Here is a 14686-nt window from a genome sequence, read left to right as displayed (position 1 = left end):
TGTATTTTTTACTTGTAGGTGAATTAGGGTTGTATTGTCGAAGTCAAAAATATTACATACACACCACATGCAAACACCAAACAGTGGCCACTGTGTGTGCGTAGTCACCATGTGTACGCATCCACGCACGCTACGTACACTGGTTCACGTATTGACACATGGTATGAGTATATACGGTAGCATACGCATTCGCACAGAAAAGCCACAAAGATATATTCAATATTCTATTTATATAGTGCACATTTTACACATAGTCTCCACACACATTCCCAGCAAGTTACATATACTCAAAGGGTAGAATAACAGAGTCATTCAGGATTACAGGATGTGAGGGGATGGAGTAAGGTTAGGACTTAGTGCTTGGTATCCAGAAGTGCAATATCTTGAGACCTATATTCTGGTTGCTATTTGCAGTTTATAGCATGTTTCTGCACATATATAAGGATAGAACAGCAGAGTTATTCAGGGTTACAGGATGTGAGGGGATGGAGTAAGGTTAGGACTTAGTGCTTGGTATCCAGAAGTGCAATATCTTGAGACCTATATTCTGGTTGCTATGTGCAGTTTATAGCATGTTTCTGCACATATATAAGGATAGAACAGCAGAGTTATTCAGGGTTACAGGATGTGAGTGGATGGAGTAAGGTTAGGACTTAGTGTTTGGTAACCAGAAGTGCAATATCTTGAGACCTATATTCTGGTTGCTATTTGCAGTATATAGCATGTTTCTGCACATATATAAGGATAGAACAGCAGAGTTATTCAGGGTTACAGGATGTGAGGGGATGGAGTAAGGTTAGGACTTAGTGTTTGGTAACCAGAAGTGCAATATCTTGAGACCTATATTCTGGTTGCTATGTGCAGTTTATAGCATGTTACTGCACATATATAAGGATAGAACAGCAGAGTTATTCAGGGTTACAGGATGTGAGGGGATGGAGTAAGGTTAGGACTTAGTGTTTGGTATCCAGAAGTGCAATATCTTGAGACCTATATTCTGGTTGCTATGTGCAGTTTATAGCATGTTTCTGCACATATATAAGGATAGAACAGCAGAGTTATTCAGGGTTACAGGATGTGAGGGGATGGAGTAAGGTTAGTACTTAGTGTTTGGTATCCAGAAGTGCAATATCTTGAGACCTATATTCTGGTTGCTATGTGCAGTTTATAGCATGTTTCTGCACATATATAAGGATAGAACAGCAGAGTTATTCAGGGATACAGGATGTGAGGGGATGGAGTAAGGTTAGGACTTAGTGTTTGGTAACTAGAAGTGCAATATCTTGAGACCTATATTCTGGTTGCTATGTGCAGTTTATAGCATGTTTCTGCACATATATAAGGATAGAACAGCAGAGTTATTCAGGGATACAGGATGTGAGGGGATGGAGTAAGGTTAGGACTTAGTGTTTGGTAACCAGAAGTGTAATATCTTGAGACCTATATTCTGGTTGCTATGTGCAGTTTATAGCATGTTTCTGCACATATATAAGGATAGAACAGCAGAGTTATTCAGGGTTACAGGATGTGAGGGGATGGAGTAAGGTTAGGACTTAGTGTTTGGTAACTAGAAGTGCAATATCTTGAGACCTATATTCTGGTTGCTATGTGCAGTTTATAGCATGTTTCTGCACATATATAAGGATAGAACAGCAGAGTTATTCAGGGATACAGGATGTGAGGGGATGGAGTAAGGTTAGGACTTAGTGTTTGGTAACCAGAAGTGCAATATCTTGAGACCTATATTCTGGTTGCTATTTGCAGTATATAGCATGTTTCTGCACATATATAAGGATAGAACAGCAGAGTTATTCAGGGTTACAGGATGTGAGGGGATGGAGTAAGGTTAGGACTTAGTGTTTGGTAACCAGAAGTGTAATATCTTGAGACCTATATTCTGGTTGCTATGTGCAGTTTATAGCATGTTTCTGCACATATATAAGGATAGAACAGCAGAGTTATTCAGGGTTACAGGATGTGAGTGGATGGAGTAAGGTTAGGACTTAGTGTTTGGTATCCAGAAGTGCAATATCTTGAGACCTATATTCTGGTTGCTATTTGCAGTTTATAGCATGTTTCTGCACATATATAATGATAGAACAGCAGAGTTATTCAGGGTTACAGGATGTGAGGGGATGGAGTAAGGTTAGGACTTAGTGTTTGGTAACCAGAAGTGCAATATCTTGAGACCTATATTCTGGTTGCTATTTGCAGTATATAGCATGTTTCTGCACATATATAAGGATAGAACAGCAGAGTTATTCAGGGTTACAGGATGTGAGGGGATGGAGTAAGGTTAGGACTTAGTGTTTGGTAACCAGAAGTGTAATATCTTGAGACCTATATTCTGGTTGCTATGTGCAGTTTATAGCATGTTTCTGCACATATATAAGGATAGAACAGCAGAGTTATTCAGGGTTACAGGATGTGAGTGGATGGAGTAAGGTTAGGACTTAGTGTTTGGTAACCAGAAGTGTAATATCTTGAGACCTATATTCTGGTTGCTATGTGCAGTTTATAGCATGTTTCTGCACATATATAAGGATAGAACAGCAGAGTTATTCAGGGTTACAGGATGTGAGGGGATGGAGTAAGGTTAGGACTTAGTGTTTGGTAACTAGAAGTGCAATATCTTGAGACCTATATTCTGGTTGCTATTTGCAGTATATAGCATGTTTCTGCACATATATAAGGATAGAACAGCAGAGTTATTCAGGGTTACAGGATGTGAGGGGATGGAGTAAGGTTAGGGATAAGTGTTTGGTTTCCAGAAGTGCAATATCTTGAGACCTATATTCTGGTTGCTATGTGCAGTTTATAGCATGTTTCTGCACATATATAAGGATAGAACAGCAGAGTTATTCAGGGATACAGGATGTGAGGGGATGGAGTAAGGTTAGGACTTAGTGTTTGGTAACCAGAAGTGCAATATCTTGAGACCTATTTTCTAGTTGCTATTTGCAGTATATAGCATGTTTCTGCACATATATAAGGATAGAACAGCAGAGTTATTCAGGGTTACAGGATGTGAGGGGATGGAGTAAGGTTAGGGTTTAGTGTTTGGTATACAGAAGTGCAATATCTTGAGACCTATATTCTGGTTGCTATTTGCAGTTTATAGCATGTTTCTGTACATATATAAGGATAGAACAGCAGAGTTATTCAGGGTTACAGGATGTGAGGGGATGGAGTAAGGTTAGGACTTAGTGTTTGGTAACCAGAAGTGCAATATCTTGAGACCTATATTCTGGTTGCTATTTGCAGTTTATAGCATGTTTCTGCACATATATAAGGATAGAACAGCAGAGTTATTCAGGGTTACAGGATGTGAGGGGATGGAGTAAGGTTAGGACTTAGTGCTTGGTATCCAGAAGTGCAATATCTTGAGACCTATATTCTGGTTGGTTGCTATTTGCAGTTTATAGCATGTTTCTGCACATATATAAGGATAGAACAGCAGAGTTATTCAGGGTTACAGGATGTGAGGGGATGGAGTAAGGTTAGGACTTAGTGTTTGGTAACCAGAAGTGCAATATCTTGAGACCTATATTCTGGTTGCTATGTGCAGTTTATAGCATGTTTCTGCACATATATAAGGATAGAACAGCAGAGTTATTCAGGGTTACAGGATGTGAGGGGATGGAGTAAGGTTAGGACTTAGTGTTTGGTATCCAGAAGTGCAATATCTTGAGACCTATATTCTGGTTGCTATTTGCAGTTTATAGCATGTTTCTGCACATATATAAGGATAGAACAGCAGAGTTATTCAGGGTTACAGGATGTGAGGGGATGGAGCAAGGTTAGGACTTAGTGTTTGGTAACCAGAAGTGCAATATCTTGAGACCTATATTCTGGTTGCTATGTGCAGTTTATAGCATGTTTCTGCACATATATAAGGATAGAACAGCAGAGTTATTCAGGGTTACAGGATGTGAGTGGATGGAGTAAGGTTAGGACTTAGTGTTTGGTAACCAGAAGTGCAATATCTTGAGACCTATATTCTGGTTGCTATTTGCAGTATATAGCATGTTTCTGCACATATATAAGGATAGAACAGCAGAGTTATTCAGGGTTACAGGATGTGAGGGGATGGAGTAAGGTTAGGACTTAGTGTTTGGTAACCAGAAGTGTAATATCTTGAGACCTATATTCTGGTTGCTATGTGCAGTTTATAGCATGTTTCTGCACATATATAAGGATAGAACAGCAGAGTTATTCAGGGATACAGGATTTGAGGGGATGGAGTAAGGTTAGGACTTAGTGTTTGGTAACCAGAAGTGCAATATCTTGAGACCTATATTCTGGTTGCTATTTGCAGTATATAGCATGTTTCTGCACATATATAAGGATAGAACAGCAGAGTTATTCAGGGTTACAGGATGTGAGGGGATGGAGTAAGGTTAGGACTTAGTGTTTGGTAACCAGAAGTGTAATATCTTGAGACCTATATTCTGGTTGCTATGTGCAGTTTATAGCATGTTTCTGCACATATATAAGGATAGAACAGCAGAGTTATTCAGGGTTACAGGATGTGAGTGGATGGAGTAAGGTTAGGACTTAGTGTTTGGTAACCAGAAGTGCAATATCTTGAGACCTATATTCTGGTTGCTATTTGCAGTATATAGCATGTTTCTGCACATATATAAGGATAGAACAGCAGAGTTATTCAGGGTTACAGGATGTGAGGGGATGGAGTAAGGTTAGGACTTAGTGTTTGGTAACCAGAAGTGTAATATCTTGAGACCTATATTCTGGTTGCTATGTGCAGTTTATAGCATGTTTCTGCACATATATAAGGATAGAACAGCAGAGTTATTCAGGGTTACAGGATGTGAGTGGATGGAGTAAGGTTAGGACTTAGTGTTTGGTATCCAGAAGTGCAATATCTTGAGACCTATTTTCTAGTTGCTATTTGCAGTATATAGCATGTTTCTGCACATATATAAGGATAGAACAGCAGAGTTATTCAGGGTTACAGGATGTGAGGGGATGGAGTAAGGTTAGGACTTAGTGTTTGGTAACCAGAAGTGCAATATCTTGAGACCTATATTCTGGTTGCTATTTGCAGTTTATAGCATGTTTCTGCACATATATAAGGATAGAACAGCAGAGTTATTCAGGGTTACAGGATGTGAGGGGATGGAGTAAGGTTAGGACTTAGTGCTTGGTATCCAGAAGTGCAATATCTTGAGACCTATATTCTGGTTGGTTGCTATTTGCAGTTTATAGCATGTTTCTGCACATATATAAGGATAGAACAGCAGAGTTATTCAGGGTTACAGGATGTGAGGGGATGGAGTAAGGTTAGGACTTAGTGTTTGGTAACCAGAAGTGCAATATCTTGAGACCTATATTCTGGTTGCTATTTGCAGTATATAGCATGTTTCTGCACATATATAAGGATAGAACAGCAGAGTTATTCAGGGTTACAGGATGTGAGGGGATGGAGTAAGGTTAGGACTTAGTGTTTGGTAACCAGAAGTGTAATATCTTGAGACCTATATTCTGGTTGCTATGTGCAGTTTATAGCATGTTTCTGCACATATATAAGGATAGAACAGCAGAGTTATTCAGGGTTACAGGATGTGAGTGGATGGAGTAAGGTTAGGACTTAGTGTTTGGTAACCAGAAGTGTAATATCTTGAGACCTATATTCTGGTTGCTATGTGCAGTTTATAGCATGTTTCTGCACATATATAAGGATAGAACAGCAGAGTTATTCAGGGTTACAGGATGTGAGGGGATGGAGTAAGGTTAGGACTTAGTGTTTGGTAAATAGAAGTGCAATATCTTGAGACCTATATTCTGGTTGCTATTTGCAGTATATAGCATGTTTCTGCACATATATAAGGATAGAACAGCAGAGTTATTCAGGGTTACAGGATGTGAGGGGATGGAGTAAGGTTAGGGATAAGTGTTTGGTTTCCAGAAGTGCAATATCTTGAGACCTATATTCTGGTTGCTATGTGCAGTTTATAGCATGTTTCTGCACATATATAAGGATAGAACAGCAGAGTTATTCAGGGATACAGGATGTGAGGGGATGGAGTAAGGTTAGGACTTAGTGTTTGGTAACCAGAAGTGCAATATCTTGAGACCTATTTTCTAGTTGCTATTTGCAGTATATAGCATGTTTCTGCACATATATAAGGATAGAACAGCAGAGTTATTCAGGGTTACAGGATGTGAGGGGATGGAGTAAGGTTAGGGTTTAGTGTTTGGTATACAGAAGTGCAATATCTTGAGACCTATATTCTGGTTGCTATTTGCAGTTTATAGCATGTTTCTGTACATATATAAGGATAGAACAGCAGAGTTATTCAGGGTTACAGGATGTGAGGGGATGGAGTAAGGTTAGGACTTAGTGTTTGGTAACCAGAAGTGCAATATCTTGAGACCTATATTCTGGTTGCTATTTGCAGTTTATAGCATGTTTCTGCACATATATAAGGATAGAACAGCAGAGTTATTCAGGGTTACAGGATGTGAGGGGATGGAGTAAGGTTAGGACTTAGTGCTTGGTATCCAGAAGTGCAATATCTTGAGACCTATATTCTGGTTGGTTGCTATTTGCAGTTTATAGCATGTTTCTGCACATATATAAGGATAGAACAGCAGAGTTATTCAGGGTTACAGGATGTGAGGGGATGGAGTAAGGTTAGGACTTAGTGTTTGGTAACCAGAAGTGCAATATCTTGAGACCTATATTCTGGTTGCTATGTGCAGTTTATAGCATGTTTCTGCACATATATAAGGATAGAACAGCAGAGTTATTCAGGGTTACAGGATGTGAGGGGATGGAGTAAGGTTAGGACTTAGTGTTTGGTATCCAGAAGTGCAATATCTTGAGACCTATATTCTGGTTGCTATTTGCAGTTTATAGCATGTTTCTGCACATATATAAGGATAGAACAGCAGAGTTATTCAGGGTTACAGGATGTGAGGGGATGGAGCAAGGTTAGGACTTAGTGTTTGGTAACCAGAAGTGCAATATCTTGAGACCTATATTCTGGTTGCTATGTGCAGTTTATAGCATGTTTCTGCACATATATAAGGATAGAACAGCAGAGTTATTCAGGGTTACAGGATGTGAGTGGATGGAGTAAGGTTAGGACTTAGTGTTTGGTAACCAGAAGTGCAATATCTTGAGACCTATATTCTGGTTGCTATTTGCAGTATATAGCATGTTTCTGCACATATATAAGGATAGAACAGCAGAGTTATTCAGGGTTACAGGATGTGAGGGGATGGAGTAAGGTTAGGACTTAGTGTTTGGTAACCAGAAGTGTAATATCTTGAGATCTATATTCTGGTTGCTATGTGCAGTTTATAGCATGTTTCTGCACATATATAAGGATAGAACAGCAGAGTTATTCAGGGATACAGGATTTGAGGGGATGGAGTAAGGTTAGGACTTAGTGTTTGGTAACCAGAAGTGCAATATCTTGAGACCTATATTCTGGTTGCTATTTGCAGTATATAGCATGTTTCTGCACATATATAAGGATAGAACAGCAGAGTTATTCAGGGTTACAGGATGTGAGGGGATGGAGTAAGGTTAGGACTTAGTGTTTGGTAACCAGAAGTGTAATATCTTGAGACCTATATTCTGGTTGCTATGTGCAGTTTATAGCATGTTTCTGCACATATATAAGGATAGAACAGCAGAGTTATTCAGGGTTACAGGATGTGAGGGGATGGAGTAAGGTTAGGACTTAGTGTTTGGTAACCAGAAGTGCAATATCTTGAGACCTATATTCTGGTTGCTATGTGCAGTTTATAGCATGTTTCTGCACATATATAAGGATAGAACAGCAGAGTTATTCAGGGTTACAGGATGTGAGGGGATGGAGTAAGGTTAGGACTTAGTGTTTGGTATCCAGAAGTGCAATATCTTGAGACCTATATTCTGGTTGCTATTTGCAGTTTATAGCATGTTTCTGCACATATATAAGGATAGAACAGCAGAGTTATTCAGGGTTACAGGATGTGAGGGGATGGAGCAAGGTTAGGACTTAGTGTTTGGTAACCAGAAGTGCAATATCTTGAGACCTATATTCTGGTTGCTATGTGCAGTTTATAGCATGTTTCTGCACATATATAAGGATAGAACAGCAGAGTTATTCAGGGTTACAGGATGTGAGTGGATGGAGTAAGGTTAGGACTTAGTGTTTGGTAACCAGAAGTGCAATATCTTGAGACCTATATTCTGGTTGCTATTTGCAGTATATAGCATGTTTCTGCACATATATAAGGATAGAACAGCAGAGTTATTCAGGGTTACAGGATGTGAGGGGATGGAGTAAGGTTAGGACTTAGTGTTTGGTAACCAGAAGTGTAATATCTTGAGACCTATATTCTGGTTGCTATGTGCAGTTTATAGCATGTTTCTGCACATATATAAGGATAGAACAGCAGAGTTATTCAGGGATACAGGATTTGAGGGGATGGAGTAAGGTTAGGACTTAGTGTTTGGTAACCAGAAGTGCAATATCTTGAGACCTATATTCTGGTTGCTATTTGCAGTATATAGCATGTTTCTGCACATATATAAGGATAGAACAGCAGAGTTATTCAGGGTTACAGGATGTGAGGGGATGGAGTAAGGTTAGGACTTAGTGTTTGGTAACCAGAAGTGTAATATCTTGAGACCTATATTCTGGTTGCTATGTGCAGTTTATAGCATGTTTCTGCACATATATAAGGATAGAACAGCAGAGTTATTCAGGGTTACAGGATGTGAGTGGATGGAGTAAGGTTAGGACTTAGTGTTTGGTAACCAGAAGTGCAATATCTTGAGACCTATATTCTGGTTGCTATTTGCAGTATATAGCATGTTTCTGCACATATATAAGGATAGAACAGCAGAGTTATTCAGGGTTACAGGATGTGAGGGGATGGAGTAAGGTTAGGACTTAGTGTTTGGTAACCAGAAGTGTAATATCTTGAGACCTATATTCTGGTTGCTATGTGCAGTTTATAGCATGTTTCTGCACATATATAAGGATAGAACAGCAGAGTTATTCAGGGTTACAGGATGTGAGTGGATGGAGTAAGGTTAGGACTTAGTGTTTGGTATCCAGAAGTGCAATATCTTGAGACCTATTTTCTAGTTGCTATTTGCAGTATATAGCATGTTTCTGCACATATATAAGGATAGAACAGCAGAGTTATTCAGGGTTACAGGATGTGAGGGGATGGAGTAAGGTTAGGACTTAGTGTTTGGTAACCAGAAGTGCAATATCTTGAGACCTATATTCTGGTTGCTATTTGCAGTTTATAGCATGTTTCTGCACATATATAAGGATAGAACAGCAGAGTTATTCAGGGTTACAGGATGTGAGGGGATGGAGTAAGGTTAGGACTTAGTGCTTGGTATCCAGAAGTGCAATATCTTGAGACCTATATTCTGGTTGGTTGCTATTTGCAGTTTATAGCATGTTTCTGCACATATATAAGGATAGAACAGCAGAGTTATTCAGGGTTACAGGATGTGAGGGGATGGAGTAAGGTTAGGACTTAGTGTTTGGTAACCAGAAGTGCAATATCTTGAGACCTATATTCTGGTTGCTATGTGCAGTTTATAGCATGTTTCTGCACATATATAAGGATAGAACAGCAGAGTTATTCAGGGTTACAGGATGTGAGGGGATGGAGTAAGGTTAGGACTTAGTGTTTGGTATCCAGAAGTGCAATATCTTGAGACCTATATTCTGGTTGCTATTTGCAGTTTATAGCATGTTTCTGCACATATATAAGGATAGAACAGCAGAGTTATTCAGGGTTACAGGATGTGAGGGGATGGAGCAAGGTTAGGACTTAGTGTTTGGTAACCAGAAGTGCAATATCTTGAGACCTATATTCTGGTTGCTATGTGCAGTTTATAGCATGTTTCTGCACATATATAAGGATAGAACAGCAGAGTTATTCAGGGTTACAGGATGTGAGTGGATGGAGTAAGGTTAGGACTTAGTGTTTGGTAACCAGAAGTGCAATATCTTGAGACCTATATTCTGGTTGCTATTTGCAGTATATAGCATGTTTCTGCACATATATAAGGATAGAACAGCAGAGTTATTCAGGGTTACAGGATGTGAGGGGATGGAGTAAGGTTAGGACTTAGTGTTTGGTAACCAGAAGTGTAATATCTTGAGACCTATATTCTGGTTGCTATGTGCAGTTTATAGCATGTTTCTGCACATATATAAGGATAGAACAGCAGAGTTATTCAGGGATACAGGATTTGAGGGGATGGAGTAAGGTTAGGACTTAGTGTTTGGTAACCAGAAGTGCAATATCTTGAGACCTATATTCTGGTTGCTATTTGCAGTATATAGCATGTTTCTGCACATATATAAGGATAGAACAGCAGAGTTATTCAGGGTTACAGGATGTGAGGGGATGGAGTAAGGTTAGGACTTAGTGTTTGGTAACCAGAAGTGTAATATCTTGAGACCTATATTCTGGTTGCTATGTGCAGTTTATAGCATGTTTCTGCACATATATAAGGATAGAACAGCAGAGTTATTCAGGGTTACAGGATGTGAGTGGATGGAGTAAGGTTAGGACTTAGTGTTTGGTAACCAGAAGTGCAATATCTTGAGACCTATATTCTGGTTGCTATTTGCAGTATATAGCATGTTTCTGCACATATATAAGGATAGAACAGCAGAGTTATTCAGGGTTACAGGATGTGAGGGGATGGAGTAAGGTTAGGACTTAGTGTTTGGTAACCAGAAGTGTAATATCTTGAGACCTATATTCTGGTTGCTATGTGCAGTTTATAGCATGTTTCTGCACATATATAAGGATAGAACAGCAGAGTTATTCAGGGTTACAGGATGTGAGTGGATGGAGTAAGGTTAGGACTTAGTGTTTGGTATCCAGAAGTGCAATATCTTGAGACCTATTTTCTAGTTGCTATTTGCAGTATATAGCATGTTTCTGCACATATATAAGGATAGAACAGCAGAGTTATTCAGGGTTACAGGATGTGAGGGGATGGAGTAAGGTTAGGACTTAGTGTTTGGTAACCAGAAGTGCAATATCTTGAGACCTATATTCTGGTTGCTATTTGCAGTTTATAGCATGTTTCTGCACATATATAAGGATAGAACAGCAGAGTTATTCAGGGTTACAGGATGTGAGGGGATGGAGTAAGGTTAGGACTTAGTGCTTGGTATCCAGAAGTGCAATATCTTGAGACCTATATTCTGGTTGGTTGCTATTTGCAGTTTATAGCATGTTTCTGCACATATATAAGGATAGAACAGCAGAGTTATTCAGGGTTACAGGATGTGAGGGGATGGAGTAAGGTTAGGACTTAGTGTTTGGTAACCAGAAGTGCAATATCTTGAGACCTATATTCTGGTTGCTATTTGCAGTATATAGCATGTTTCTGCACATATATAAGGATAGAACAGCAGAGTTATTCAGGGTTACAGGATGTGAGGGGATGGAGTAAGGTTAGGACTTAGTGTTTGGTAACCAGAAGTGTAATATCTTGAGACCTATATTCTGGTTGCTATGTGCAGTTTATAGCATGTTTCTGCACATATATAAGGATAGAACAGCAGAGTTATTCAGGGTTACAGGATGTGAGTGGATGGAGTAAGGTTAGGACTTAGTGTTTGGTAACCAGAAGTGTAATATCTTGAGACCTATATTCTGGTTGCTATGTGCAGTTTATAGCATGTTTCTGCACATATATAAGGATAGAACAGCAGAGTTATTCAGGGTTACAGGATGTGAGGGGATGGAGTAAGGTTAGGACTTAGTGTTTGGTAACTAGAAGTGCAATATCTTGAGACCTATATTCTGGTTGCTATTTGCAGTATATAGCATGTTTCTGCACATATATAAGGATAGAACAGCAGAGTTATTCAGGGTTACAGGATGTGAGGGGATGGAGTAAGGTTAGGGATAAGTGTTTGGTTTCCAGAAGTGCAATATCTTGAGACCTATATTCTGGTTGCTATGTGCAGTTTATAGCATGTTTCTGCACATATATAAGGATAGAACAGCAGAGTTATTCAGGGATACAGGATGTGAGGGGATGGAGTAAGGTTAGGACTTAGTGTTTGGTAACCAGAAGTGCAATATCTTGAGACCTATTTTCTAGTTGCTATTTGCAGTATATAGCATGTTTCTGCACATATATAAGGATAGAACAGCAGAGTTATTCAGGGTTACAGGATGTGAGGGGATGGAGTAAGGTTAGGGTTTAGTGTTTGGTATACAGAAGTGCAATATCTTGAGACCTATATTCTGGTTGCTATTTGCAGTTTATAGCATGTTTCTGTACATATATAAGGATAGAACAGCAGAGTTATTCAGGGTTACAGGATGTGAGGGGATGGAGTAAGGTTAGGACTTAGTGTTTGGTAACCAGAAGTGCAATATCTTGAGACCTATATTCTGGTTGCTATTTGCAGTTTATAGCATGTTTCTGCACATATATAAGGATAGAACAGCAGAGTTATTCAGGGTTACAGGATGTGAGGGGATGGAGTAAGGTTAGGACTTAGTGCTTGGTATCCAGAAGTGCAATATCTTGAGACCTATATTCTGGTTGGTTGCTATTTGCAGTTTATAGCATGTTTCTGCACATATATAAGGATAGAACAGCAGAGTTATTCAGGGTTACAGGATGTGAGGGGATGGAGTAAGGTTAGGACTTAGTGTTTGGTAACCAGAAGTGCAATATCTTGAGACCTATATTCTGGTTGCTATGTGCAGTTTATAGCATGTTTCTGCACATATATAAGGATAGAACAGCAGAGTTATTCAGGGTTACAGGATGTGAGGGGATGGAGTAAGGTTAGGACTTAGTGTTTGGTATCCAGAAGTGCAATATCTTGAGACCTATATTCTGGTTGCTATTTGCAGTTTATAGCATGTTTCTGCACATATATAAGGATAGAACAGCAGAGTTATTCAGGGTTACAGGATGTGAGGGGATGGAGCAAGGTTAGGACTTAGTGTTTGGTAACCAGAAGTGCAATATCTTGAGACCTATATTCTGGTTGCTATGTGCAGTTTATAGCATGTTTCTGCACATATATAAGGATAGAACAGCAGAGTTATTCAGGGTTACAGGATGTGAGTGGATGGAGTAAGGTTAGGACTTAGTGTTTGGTAACCAGAAGTGCAATATCTTGAGACCTATATTCTGGTTGCTATTTGCAGTATATAGCATGTTTCTGCACATATATAAGGATAGAACAGCAGAGTTATTCAGGGTTACAGGATGTGAGGGGATGGAGTAAGGTTAGGACTTAGTGTTTGGTAACCAGAAGTGTAATATCTTGAGACCTATATTCTGGTTGCTATGTGCAGTTTATAGCATGTTTCTGCACATATATAAGGATAGAACAGCAGAGTTATTCAGGGATACAGGATTTGAGGGGATGGAGTAAGGTTAGGACTTAGTGTTTGGTAACCAGAAGTGCAATATCTTGAGACCTATATTCTGGTTGCTATTTGCAGTATATAGCATGTTTCTGCACATATATAAGGATAGAACAGCAGAGTTATTCAGGGTTACAGGATGTGAGGGGATGGAGTAAGGTTAGGACTTAGTGTTTGGTAACCAGAAGTGTAATATCTTGAGACCTATATTCTGGTTGCTATGTGCAGTTTATAGCATGTTTCTGCACATATATAAGGATAGAACAGCAGAGTTATTCAGGGTTACAGGATGTGAGTGGATGGAGTAAGGTTAGGACTTAGTGTTTGGTAACCAGAAGTGCAATATCTTGAGACCTATATTCTGGTTGCTATTTGCAGTATATAGCATGTTTCTGCACATATATAAGGATAGAACAGCAGAGTTATTCAGGGTTACAGGATGTGAGGGGATGGAGTAAGGTTAGGACTTAGTGTTTGGTAACCAGAAGTGTAATATCTTGAGACCTATATTCTGGTTGCTATGTGCAGTTTATAGCATGTTTCTGCACATATATAAGGATAGAACAGCAGAGTTATTCAGGGTTACAGGATGTGAGTGGATGGAGTAAGGTTAGGACTTAGTGTTTGGTATCCAGAAGTGCAATATCTTGAGACCTATTTTCTAGTTGCTATTTGCAGTATATAGCATGTTTCTGCACATATATAAGGATAGAACAGCAGAGTTATTCAGGGTTACAGGATGTGAGGGGATGGAGTAAGGTTAGGACTTAGTGTTTGGTAACCAGAAGTGCAATATCTTGAGACCTATATTCTGGTTGCTATTTGCAGTTTATAGCATGTTTCTGCACATATATAAGGATAGAACAGCAGAGTTATTCAGGGTTACAGGATGTGAGGGGATGGAGTAAGGTTAGGACTTAGTGCTTGGTATCCAGAAGTGCAATATCTTGAGACCTATATTCTGGTTGGTTGCTATTTGCAGTTTATAGCATGTTTCTGCACATATATAAGGATAGAACAGCAGAGTTATTCAGGGTTACAGGATGTGAGGGGATGGAGTAAGGTTAGGACTTAGTGTTTGGTAACCAGAAGTGCAATATCTTGAGACCTATATTCTGGTTGCTATGTGCAGTTTATAGCATGTTTCTGCACATATATAAGGATAGAACAGCAGAGTTATTCAGGGTTACAGGATGTGAGGGGATGGAGTAAGGTTAGGACTTAGTGTTTGGTATCCAGAAGTGCAATATCTTGAGACCTATATTCTGGTTGTTAT

This window comes from Pseudophryne corroboree, assembly GCF_028390025.1.
Source record: "Pseudophryne corroboree isolate aPseCor3 chromosome 3 unlocalized genomic scaffold, aPseCor3.hap2 SUPER_3_unloc_8, whole genome shotgun sequence".
Classification (NCBI taxonomy): domain Eukaryota; kingdom Metazoa; phylum Chordata; class Amphibia; order Anura; family Myobatrachidae; genus Pseudophryne; species Pseudophryne corroboree.
The sequence above is the reverse complement of the archived record's forward strand: the minus strand, read 5'-3'. Positions refer to the sequence as shown.